Consider the following 10,648-nt stretch of genomic DNA (forward strand, 5'->3'; position numbering starts at 1 on the left):
AAGATGCAGTAGATGGTATCAAGTACAGTATATACATATGAGATGAGTAATGTAGGCTATGTAAACATATAAAAGTGGCATTGTTTAAAGTGGCTAGTGATACATGTATTGCATAAAGATGGCAAGATGCAGTAGATGGTATAGAGTACAGTGTATACATATGAGATGAGTAATGTAGGGTATGTAAACGTTATATTAAGAGGCATTGTTTAAAGTGGCTAGTGATATATTTTTTAAATACATTTTTCCATTATTAAAGTGGCTAGAGTTGAGTCATTGTGTTGGCAGCAGCCACTCAATGTTAATGGTGGCTGTTTAACAGTCTGATGGCCTTGAGATAGAAGCTATTTTTCAGTCTCTCGGTCCCAGCTTTGATGCACCTGTACTGAAGTATATGTGTGTGCACATGCATTTGTGTGTGTTCTTTGAACCTGACCAATACCAGCATCTCCAGTTTGAATCAACTGGATGAGAGATCATCTGTCTGGGAACCACATGCACACAGACACCCCCCGGGGGAAGAAGCTTTGGTACAAGACAAGAGAACTTTCAGAGAGAGGGGGAGAAAGAAAGCTGGGTGAAGTAGAGAGAGAGAGGCAGAGAAGGTGTGAGAAAGAGCGAGAGGAGGAGAGAGGGGGAGACAAAGGGGTAGAGAGGGAGAGATGGCAAGAGAATGGAGGGCGAGAGGGTAGCAAGAGAGGATGGAGATAAGAGAGAGAGGGAGAGGTGGCAAGGTAATAAAGGGAGAGGGAGGATAGCAATAGAGAGGAGGAGAAAAGGTGTGAGGTGTATAAAGGCATCAGCATGCTTCAGTTCAGCTTCAGCTAGGTGAAGTCAGCTAGCCCAAGTCAGCTAGCCCAATTCAGCTAGTTGAAGTCAGCTAGGTGAAGTCAGCTAGGTGAAGTCAGCTAGGTGAAGTCAGCTAGCCCAAGTCAGCTAGGTGAAGTCAGCTAGCCCAATTCAGCTAGTTGAAGTCAGATAGCCCAAGTCAGCTAGGTGAAGTCAGCTAGCCCAAGTCAGCTAGCCCAATTCAGCTAGTTGAAGTCAGCTAGCCCAAGTCAGCTAGGTGAAGTCAGCTAGCCCAAGTCAGCTAGGTGAAGTCAGCTAGCCCAAGTCAGCTAGGTGAAGTCAGCTAGCCCAAGTCAGCTAGGTGAAGTCAGCTAGCCCAAGTCAGCTAGGTGAAGTCAGCTAGCCCAAGTCAGCTAGCCCAATTCAGCTAATTGAAGTCAGATAGCCCAAGTCAGCTAGGTGAAGTCAGCTAGGTGAAGTCAGCTAGCCCAAGTCAGCTAGGTGAAGTCAGCTAGGTGAAGTCAGCTAGCCCAAGTCAGCTAGGTGAAGTCAGCTAGGTGAAGTCAGCTAGCCCAAGTCAGCTAGGTGAAGTCAGTTAGCCCAAGTCAGCTAGGTGAAGTCAGCTAGCCCAAGTCAGCTAGGTGAAGTCAGCTAGCCCAAGTCAGCTAGGTGAAGTCAGCTAGCCCAAGTCAGCTAGGTGAAGTCAGCTAGCCCAAGTCAGCTAGTTGAAGTCAGCTAGCCCAAGTCAGCTAGGTGAAGTCAGCTAGCCCAAGTCAGCTAGGTGAATTCAGCTAGCCCAAGTCAGCTAGGTGAAGTCAGCTAGCCCAAGTCAGCTAGGTGAAGTCAGCTAGCCCAAGTCAGCTAGGTGAAGTCAGCTAGCCCAAGTCAGCTAGGTGAAGTCAGCTAGCCCAAGTCAGCTAGGTGAAGTCAGCTAGCCCAAGTCAGCTAGGTGAAGTCAGCTAGCCCAAGTCAGCTAGCCCAATTCAGCTAATTGAAGTCAGATAGCCCAAGTCAGCTAGGTGAAGTCAGCTAGGTGAAGTCAGCTAGCCCAAGTCAGCTAGGTGAAGTCAGCTAGCCCAAGTCAGCTAGTTGAAGTCAGCTAGCCCAAGTCAGCTAGGTGAAGTCAGCTAGCCCAAGTCAGCTAGGTGAATTCAGCTAGCCCAAGTCAGCTAGGTGAAGTCAGCTAGCCCAAGTCAGCTAGGTGAAGTCAGCTAGCCCAAGTCAGCTAGGTGAAGTCAGCTAGCCCAAGTCAGCTAGCCCAATTCAGCTAGTTGAAGTCAGATAGCCCAAGTCAGCTAGCCCAAGTCAGCTAGGTGAAGTCAGCTAGGTGAAGTCAGCTAGCCCAAGTCAGCTAGGTGAAGTCAGCTAGGTGAAGTCAGCTAGCCCAAGTCAGCTAGGTGAAGTCAGTTAGCCCAAGTCAGCTAGGTGAAGTCAGCTAGCCCAAGTCAGCTAGGTGAAGTCAGCTAGCCCAAGTCAGCTAGGTGAAGTCAGCTAGCCCAAGTCAGCTAGCCCAAGTCAGCTAGGTGAAGTCAGCTAGCCCAAGTCAGCTAGGTGAAGTCAGCTAGCCCAAGTCAGCTAGTTGAAGTCAGCTAGCCCAAGTCAGCTAGGTGAAGTCAGCTAGCCCAAGTCAGCTAGGTGAATTCAGCTAGCCCAAGTCAGCTAGGTGAAGTCAGCTAGCCCAAGTCAGCTAGGTGAAGTCAGCTAGCCCAAGTCAGCTAGGTGAAGTCAGCTAGCCCAAGTCAGCTAGGTGAAGTCAGCTAGCCCAAGTCAGCTAGGTGAAGTCAGCTAGCCCAATTCAGCTAGTTGAAGTCAGATAGCCCAAGTCAGCTAGGTGAAGTCAGCTAGCCCAAGTCAGCTAGCCCAATTCAGCTAGTTGAAGTCAGATAGCCCAAGTCAGCTAGGTGAAGTCAGCTAGCCCAAGTCAGCTAGGTGAAGTCAGCTAGCCCAAGTCAGCTAGGTGAAGTCAGCTAGCCCAAGTCAGCTAGGTGAAGTCAGCTAGCCCAAGTCAGCTAGGTGAAGTCAGCTAGCCCAAGTCAGCTAGCCCAATTCAGATAGTTGAAGTCAGATAGCCCAAGTCAGCTAGGTGAAGTCAGCTAGCCCAAGTCAGCTAGGTGAAGTCAGCTAGGTGAAGTCAGCTAGCCCAAGTCAGCTAGCCCAAGTCAGCTAGGTGAAGTCAGTTAGCCCAAGTCAGCTAGGTGAAGTCAGCTAGCCCAAGTCAGCTAGGTGAAGTCAGCTAGCCCAAGTCAGCTAGGTGAAGTCAGCTAGCCCAAGTCAGCTAGCCCAAGTCAGCTAGGTGAAGTCAGCTAGCCCAAGTCAGCTAGGTGAAGTCAGCTAGCCCAAGTCAGCTAGTTGAAGTCAGCTAGCCCAAGTCAGCTAGGTGAAGTCAGCTAGCCCAAGTCAGCTAGGTGAATTCAGCTAGCCCAAGTCAGCTAGGTGAAGTCAGCTAGCCCAAGTCAGCTAGGTGAAGTCAGCTAGCCCAAGTCAGCTAGGTGAAGTCAGCTAGCCCAATTCAGCTAGTTGAAGTCAGATAGCCCAAGTCAGCTAGGTGAAGTCAGCTAGGTGAAGTCAGCTAGCCCAAGTCAGCTAGTTGAAGTCAGATAGCCCAAGTCAGCTAGGTGAAGTCAGCTAGCCCAAGTCAGCTAGCCCAATTCAGCTAGTTGAAGTCAGATAGCCCAAGTCAGCTAGGTGAAGTCAGCTAGCCCAAGTCAGCTAGCCCAAGTCAGCTAGGTGAAGTCAGCTAGCCCAAGTCAGCTAGCCCAATTCAGCTAATTGAAGTCAGATAGCCCAAGTCAGCTAGGTGAAGTCAGCTAGGTGAAGTCAGCTAGCCCAAGTCAGCTAGGTGAAGTCAGCTAGCCCAAGTCAGCTAGTTGAAGTCAGCTAGCCCAAGTCAGCTAGGTGAAGTCAGCTAGCCCAAGTCAGCTAGGTGAATTCAGCTAGCCCAAGTCAGCTAGGTGAAGTCAGCTAGCCCAAGTCAGCTAGGTGAAGTCAGCTAGCCCAAGTCAGCTAGCCCAATTCAGCTAGTTGAAGTCAGATAGCCCAAGTCAGCTAGGTGAAGTCAGCTAGGTGAAGTCAGCTAGCCCAAGTCAGCTAGTTGAAGTCAGATAGCCCAAGTCAGCTAGGTGAAGTCAGCTAGCCCAAGTCAGCTAGCCCAATTCAGCTAGTTGAAGTCAGATAGCCCAAGTCAGCTAGGTGAAGTCAGCTAGCCCAAGTCAGCTAGCCCAAGTCAGCTAGGTGAAGTCAGCTAGTTGAAGTCAGCTAGCCCAAGTCAGCTAGGTGAAGTCAGCTAGGTGAAGTCAGCTAGCCCAAGTCAGCTAGGTGAAGTCAGCCAGCCCAAGTCAGCTAGGTGAAGTCAGCTAGCCCAAGTCAGCTAGGTGAAGTCAGCTAGCCCAAGTCAGCTAGGTGAAGTCAGCTAGCCCAAGTCAGCTAGTTGAAGTCAGCTAGCCCAAGTCAGCTAGGTGAAGTCAGCTAGCCCAAGTCAGCTAGCCCAAGTCAGCTAGGTGAATTCAGCTAGCCCAAGTCAGCTAGGTGAAGTCAGCTAGCCCAAGTCAGCTAGGTGAAGTCAGCTAGCCCAAGTCAGCTAGGTGAAGTCAGCTAGCCCAAGTCAGCTAGCCCAATTCAGCTAGTTGAAGTCAGATAGCCCAAGTCAGCTAGGTGAAGTCAGCTAGGTGAAGTCAGCTAGCCCAAGTCAGCTAGGTGAAGTCAGCTAGCCCAAGTCAGCTAGGTGAAGTCAGCTAGCCCAAGTCAGCTAGCCCAAGTCAGCTAGGTGAAGTCAGCTAGCCCAAGTCAGCTAGGTGAAGTCAGCTAGCCCAAGTCAGCTAGTTGAAGTCAGCTAGCCCAAGTCAGCTAGGTGAAGTCAGCTAGCCCAAGTCAGCTAGGTGAATTCAGCTAGCCCAAGTCAGCTAGGTGAAGTCAGCTAGCCCAAGTCAGCTAGGTGAAGTCAGCTAGCCCAAGTCAGCTAGGTGAAGTCAGCTAGCCCAAGTCAGCTAGGTGAAGTCAGCTAGCCCAATTCAGCTAGTTGAAGTCAGATAGCCCAAGTCAGCTAGGTGAAGTCAGCTAGCCCAAGTCAGCTAGCCCAATTCAGCTAGTTGAAGTCAGATAGCCCAAGTCAGCTAGGTGAAGTCAGCTAGCCCAAGTCAGCTAGGTGAAGTCAGCTAGCCCAAGTCAGCTAGGTGAAGTCAGCTAGCCCAAGTCAGCTAGGTGAAGTCAGCTAGCCCAAGTCAGCTAGGTGAAGTCAGCTAGCCCAAGTCAGCTAGCCCAATTCAGATAGTTGAAGTCAGATAGCCCAAGTCAGCTAGGTGAAGTCAGCTAGCCCAAGTCAGCTAGGTGAAGTCAGCTAGGTGAAGTCAGCTAGCCCAAGTCAGCTAGGTGAAGTCAGCTAGGTGAAGTCAGCTAGCCCAAGTCAGCTAGGTGAAGTCAGTTAGCCCAAGTCAGCTAGGTGAAGTCAGCTAGCCCAAGTCAGCTAGGTGAAGTCAGCTAGCCCAAGTCAGCTAGGTGAAGTCAGCTAGCCCAAGTCAGCTAGCCCAAGTCAGCTAGGTGAAGTCAGCTAGCCCAAGTCAGCTAGGTGAAGTCAGCTAGCCCAAGTCAGCTAGTTGAAGTCAGCTAGCCCAAGTCAGCTAGGTGAAGTCAGCTAGCCCAAGTCAGCTAGGTGAATTCAGCTAGCCCAAGTCAGCTAGGTGAAGTCAGCTAGCCCAAGTCAGCTAGGTGAAGTCAGCTAGCCCAAGTCAGCTAGGTGAAGTCAGCTAGCCCAAGTCAGCTAGCCCAATTCAGCTAGTTGAAGTCAGATAGCCCAAGTCAGCTAGGTGAAGTCAGCTAGGTGAAGTCAGCTAGCCCAAGTCAGCTAGTTGAAGTCAGATAGCCCAAGTCAGCTAGGTGAAGTCAGCTAGCCCAAGTCAGCTAGCCCAATTCAGCTAGTTGAAGTCAGATAGCCCAAGTCAGCTAGGTGAAGTCAGCTAGCCCAAGTCAGCTAGCCCAAGTCAGCTAGGTGAAGTCAGCTAGCCCAAGTCAGCTAGCCCAATTCAGCTAATTGAAGTCAGATAGCCCAAGTCAGCTAGGTGAAGTCAGCTAGGTGAAGTCAGCTAGCCCAAGTCAGCTAGGTGAAGTCAGCTAGCCCAAGTCAGCTAGTTGAAGTCAGCTAGCCAAAGTCAGCTAGGTGAAGTCAGCTAGCCCAAGTCAGCTAGGTGAATTCAGCTAGCCCAAGTCAGCTAGGTGAAGTCAGCTAGCCCAAGTCAGCTAGGTGAAGTCAGCTAGCCCAAGTCAGCTAGCCCAATTCAGCTAGTTGAAGTCAGATAGCCCAAGTCAGCTAGGTGAAGTCAGCTAGGTGAAGTCAGCTAGCCCAAGTCAGCTAGTTGAAGTCAGATAGCCCAAGTCAGCTAGGTGAAGTCAGCTAGCCCAAGTCAGCTAGCCCAATTCAGCTAGTTGAAGTCAGATAGCCCAAGTCAGCTAGGTGAAGTCAGCTAGCCCAAGTCAGCTAGCCCAAGTCAGCTAGGTGAAGTCAGCTAGTTGAAGTCAGCTAGCCCAAGTCAGCTAGGTGAAGTCAGCTAGGTGAAGTCAGCTAGCCCAAGTCAGCTAGGTGAAGTCAGCCAGCCCAAGTCAGCTAGGTGAAGTCAGCTAGCCCAAGTCAGCTAGGTGAAGTCAGCTAGCCCAAGTCAGCTAGGTGAAGTCAGCTAGCCCAAGTCAGCTAGTTGAAGTCAGCTAGCCCAAGTCAGCTAGGTGAAGTCAGCTAGCCCAAGTCAGCTAGCCCAAGTCAGCTAGGTGAATTCAGCTAGCCCAAGTCAGCTAGGTGAAGTCAGCTAGCCCAAGTCAGCTAGGTGAAGTCAGCTAGCCCAAGTCAGCTAGGTGAAGTCAGCTAGCCCAAGTCAGCTAGCCCAATTCAGCTAGTTGAAGTCAGATAGCCCAAGTCAGCTAGGTGAAGTCAGCTAGGTGAAGTCAGCTAGCCCAAGTCAGCTAGGTGAAGTCAGCTAGCCCAAGTCAGCTAGCCCAAGTCAGCTAGGTGAAGTCAGCTAGCCCAATTCAGCTAGTTGAAGTCAGATAGCCCAAGTCAGCTAGGTGAAGTCAGCTAGCCCAAGTCAGCTAGTTGAAGTCAGATAGCCCAAGTCAGCTAGGTGAAGTCAGCTAGGTGAAGTCAGCTAGCCCAAGTCACCTAGCCCAAGTCAGCTAGGTGAAGTCAGCTAGCCCAAGTCAGCTAGGTGAAGTCAGCTAGCCCAAGTCAGCTAGTTGAAGTCAGCTAGACCAAGTCAGCTAGGTGAAGTCAGCTAGGTGAAGTCAGCTAGCCCAAGTCAGCTAGGTGAAGTCAGCTAGCCCAAGTCAGCTAGTTGAAGTCAGCTAGCCCAAGTCAGCTAGGTGAAGTGAGATAGCTGAAATCAGCTAGCCCAAGTCAGCTAGGTGAAGTCAGCTAGTCCAAGTCAGCTAGGTGAAGTCAGCTAGCCCAAGTCAGCTAGTTGAAGTCAGCTAGCCCAAGTCAGCTAGGTGAAGTGAGATAGCTGAAATCAGCTAGCCCAAGTCAGCTAGGTGAATGTATTTACTAAAATAAACTGAAGTAAAAATGTTAATAACATTTTAATAAAATCAATAAAAATAATATATATGCACAAACTCTTCTGAACTGTTTTGGCTGGGAAGCATGCCTTAAGAGAGAGATGAAGGTGGAGAACATCGAAAGATTGTTTCAAAACTGTCAAAATGAATCATGAACAAACATTTGGCACATATCTCTCAGCTTGTCTTTCCTATTTGTTACACGTCATTAACATTCCCCTATTCATTTTCTATGAAGAATAGTTCCATGCATAGTCCATTCAGAGACCAATTAACAGTAAAACAAAGTCAAAGTTGACGTGACATACATGACTCAAACGTACACCTGTCGAAAAAGACGTGTTTGAAACGGTGCTTAAACAATGGTCTCTATGGATACTGGCATCTGCAGAGCAAATATAGAATAATGATAGGTTTTTAAGCATAAACAGCCATTGTAAATCCATGTAAGGAGAGGGCAGACTGGCACTGTGGAATTCACAGCTCTGAAAATGACTTCCTGCCTGCGTTCAAAATGACACCCTATTCCCTATATAGTGCACTACGTTCGACCAGGGCCCATAGGGCATATATAGGGTGCCATTTCAGACGCAACCTTCTGTGATTTAGGAATAGGAAAGACAGACATAGAGTCACAATGAGGTCAACATGCAGCCTTTCTTTCATCAGATGTTTTTTGTCTTTTCTTCCGTACTAATTGCTCTATCTGGGCCTGTATGCTGACAGTTCTGGATCCAGAAATATAAACGTCAAAAATGTAGAAACAAACAGTCTTTTCTGGTGGTGATGTTGAAAACACATGTATGAAGAGAGAATGTGTGTGTCTGGTGGTGGGGAGGAACAGTGTATACGTGTGTGTGTGTGTGCTAGTGTTCATGTGTGTGTGTCTATATGTCTACGTGTGTGTGCTACTGATACATTTCCATAGCTAGCGGCCGGCAGATGGTGTGTACATGTGTCAGCCATTATGGCAAATTACAAGTCCTCCCCACCGAAAAGGAGAACGTTCCGCTCTCATTTAGTCATTTCCAGGACTGGAGAAGAGGAGCTCTGGGCTATAGTTGTGAGAGCCACAAGATTCCCAGCAGAGATGGTTGAAAACCATTATGACAGATCCCTCTACCACCACCCATGAGAGGGTAGTTAGCGTCTACATTGATATCTGGAGTCCTTTAGAAAACCTTACCCGATGCCTATATTGTGGCTGCCTCCCAAATGACAACCTGTTCCCAATAGAGTGCACTACTTCTGACCGGGTCAAAAGTAGTGACCATATAGAGAAGAGTGTGCAATTTGGGACGAACAGATTTTGTCTGAATGTTACTATGTCCTCTTCATCAATATATTTAGTAATAATATTGGAATATTTAGTAATAATAATGGAACTTCTATTGTGATGTGTATCTCTTCTTTTGTAGTGATCTAAAGTAGACCACCCCTCACTCCAATCACCAGAGATCTAGTGTAGTACAAGGCAGTGTCTGAAGATTGTCTTGTGTGAAAAGAGAATAGAAATCTCCCTTACCCCCAGGTGCGCTAAGTCCATCTCTCCATTCCCACACACACACACACACACACACACACACACACACACACACACACACACACACACACACACACACACACACACACACACACGTATACACACACCTCTGATTGTAAAAGGATATCCCCCTGGGTCTACAGTCAGACAGGATCACATAATTCAAAGAGATACAACAAAGTCGATGGTGACACAGTTCTATACAGTGAAAGCACCACCCCTCCTCTCTTCCTCCCTCCCTTTTTTTCATTCCCTCTTTTATCTGAATGCCACAGGTGAATGATAGATGGATGGAGAGATGGAGGGTTGGGTGAGGTGAGGTGACTGATCTCTCCATTTAACCCACCCTCCAGGGTCCCTACACCAGTGTATATCCTACCCCCAGGCCTCCCCTCCCCTCTTCCATCCCCCCAGCCTAAAGCACTACCCAGACCCATACAAGTGCATCCATGCAGCTGGCCTCCAGGTTGGCTGTCATAGCATAGCAGACCCTAAGGCTTGTAGGGACACCACTAATAAGGTGGTCTTTTGGAATAGAAAGTTATTGGAACTTACTCTAAAAACCTCAAAGGCTGTTTGGATCAACAGACTGTTGCACACATGATGCTGCTGGGCTTAGATATGGTGTAGATGGTGTATGATGTGTGATTGGAAACATTGGTTTACACACCAGTTGTTGAAATCTGGTTAAAATATGCATATGTTTTGTGAATCCAACAGAAAACAATCTCTATATATTGATCAGTATGCAGATTTTTTTTTTAAATTGATGTAATGTATTTTTGCCTGGTGGGAGGTTTGTTCATTATGAAAGATCAATATAACAATGTGTTCCTATTTAATACATGTATAGTTACAGTATCCACTGTGATAGGACTGTGAACAAGATCTATGCAGGTCTTTGTCACACATCCAGAAGCCAGCTGAGGAGTTACCGTTTGTTTTCTGTTTTTATCACATTGGCTCTAAAGAGCTTTTCAAAGTCTTTGAAAGGGACAAGTCCATACAGGAGTCTTTCATCTAGTTTTATTTACCTTCACAGGAGTCTCTATTGTACCGAGGGAGGGAATCAGGTACAGAGCACTCTGACAGTAATGCTGGGTATTACTCTGTATGACAGTTATGTCATCACATAAGCTACACAGCGTTTGGGAAACGCCTGCTCTACTAATCCAAAACACTGTGGTGAAAGGGGTTCAGAATTTGTGTGTGTGTGTGTGTGTGTGTGCATGTGTATAGAGTGTGTGTACATGTGTAGCGTGTGTGTGTTTGTGTGAGAGAGCGTGAGAGAGAGAAAGAGTGTGAGAGAGAGATAGAGAGAGTAAAATGAGTGAGAAGGAGAAAGAGGTAGAAAGAGGGAGAGAGAGCTCTGATTAGCTCAGTATACAGTTTCCTGCCTTGGAGCTCGCTTGAGGGATTAACCAAGACTTGTGGCTGCAAAGCTGACAGCCCCGTAAAGGTGTGTGTGTGTGCATGTCCGCGCGTGCCTGTGGAGTGTGAGTGCATATGTGCACACGCATGAGGAAATGTGTGTGGGGGGGGGGAAAGATGTCCTTTAATCTTTGTCTGTATTCCATATTCACGTGCACAACTGTCTCTGCAGTATCATACACACACACACACACACACACACACACACACACACACACACACACACACACACACTGAGGTGTTGTCTAAATGCTTTTGGGAGAGTCCCTGTGGCTTTCTTTCATTCAAGCCTCATAGTCTTAACCTCTACTGCAATGACGTCAACATGAAACCACAACCCCCTTGTTTTAT

This window comes from Oncorhynchus mykiss, chromosome 13, assembly GCF_057628025.1.
Source record: "Oncorhynchus mykiss isolate SJ-2025 chromosome 13, ASM5762802v1, whole genome shotgun sequence".
Lineage (NCBI taxonomy): Eukaryota > Metazoa > Chordata > Actinopteri > Salmoniformes > Salmonidae > Oncorhynchus > Oncorhynchus mykiss.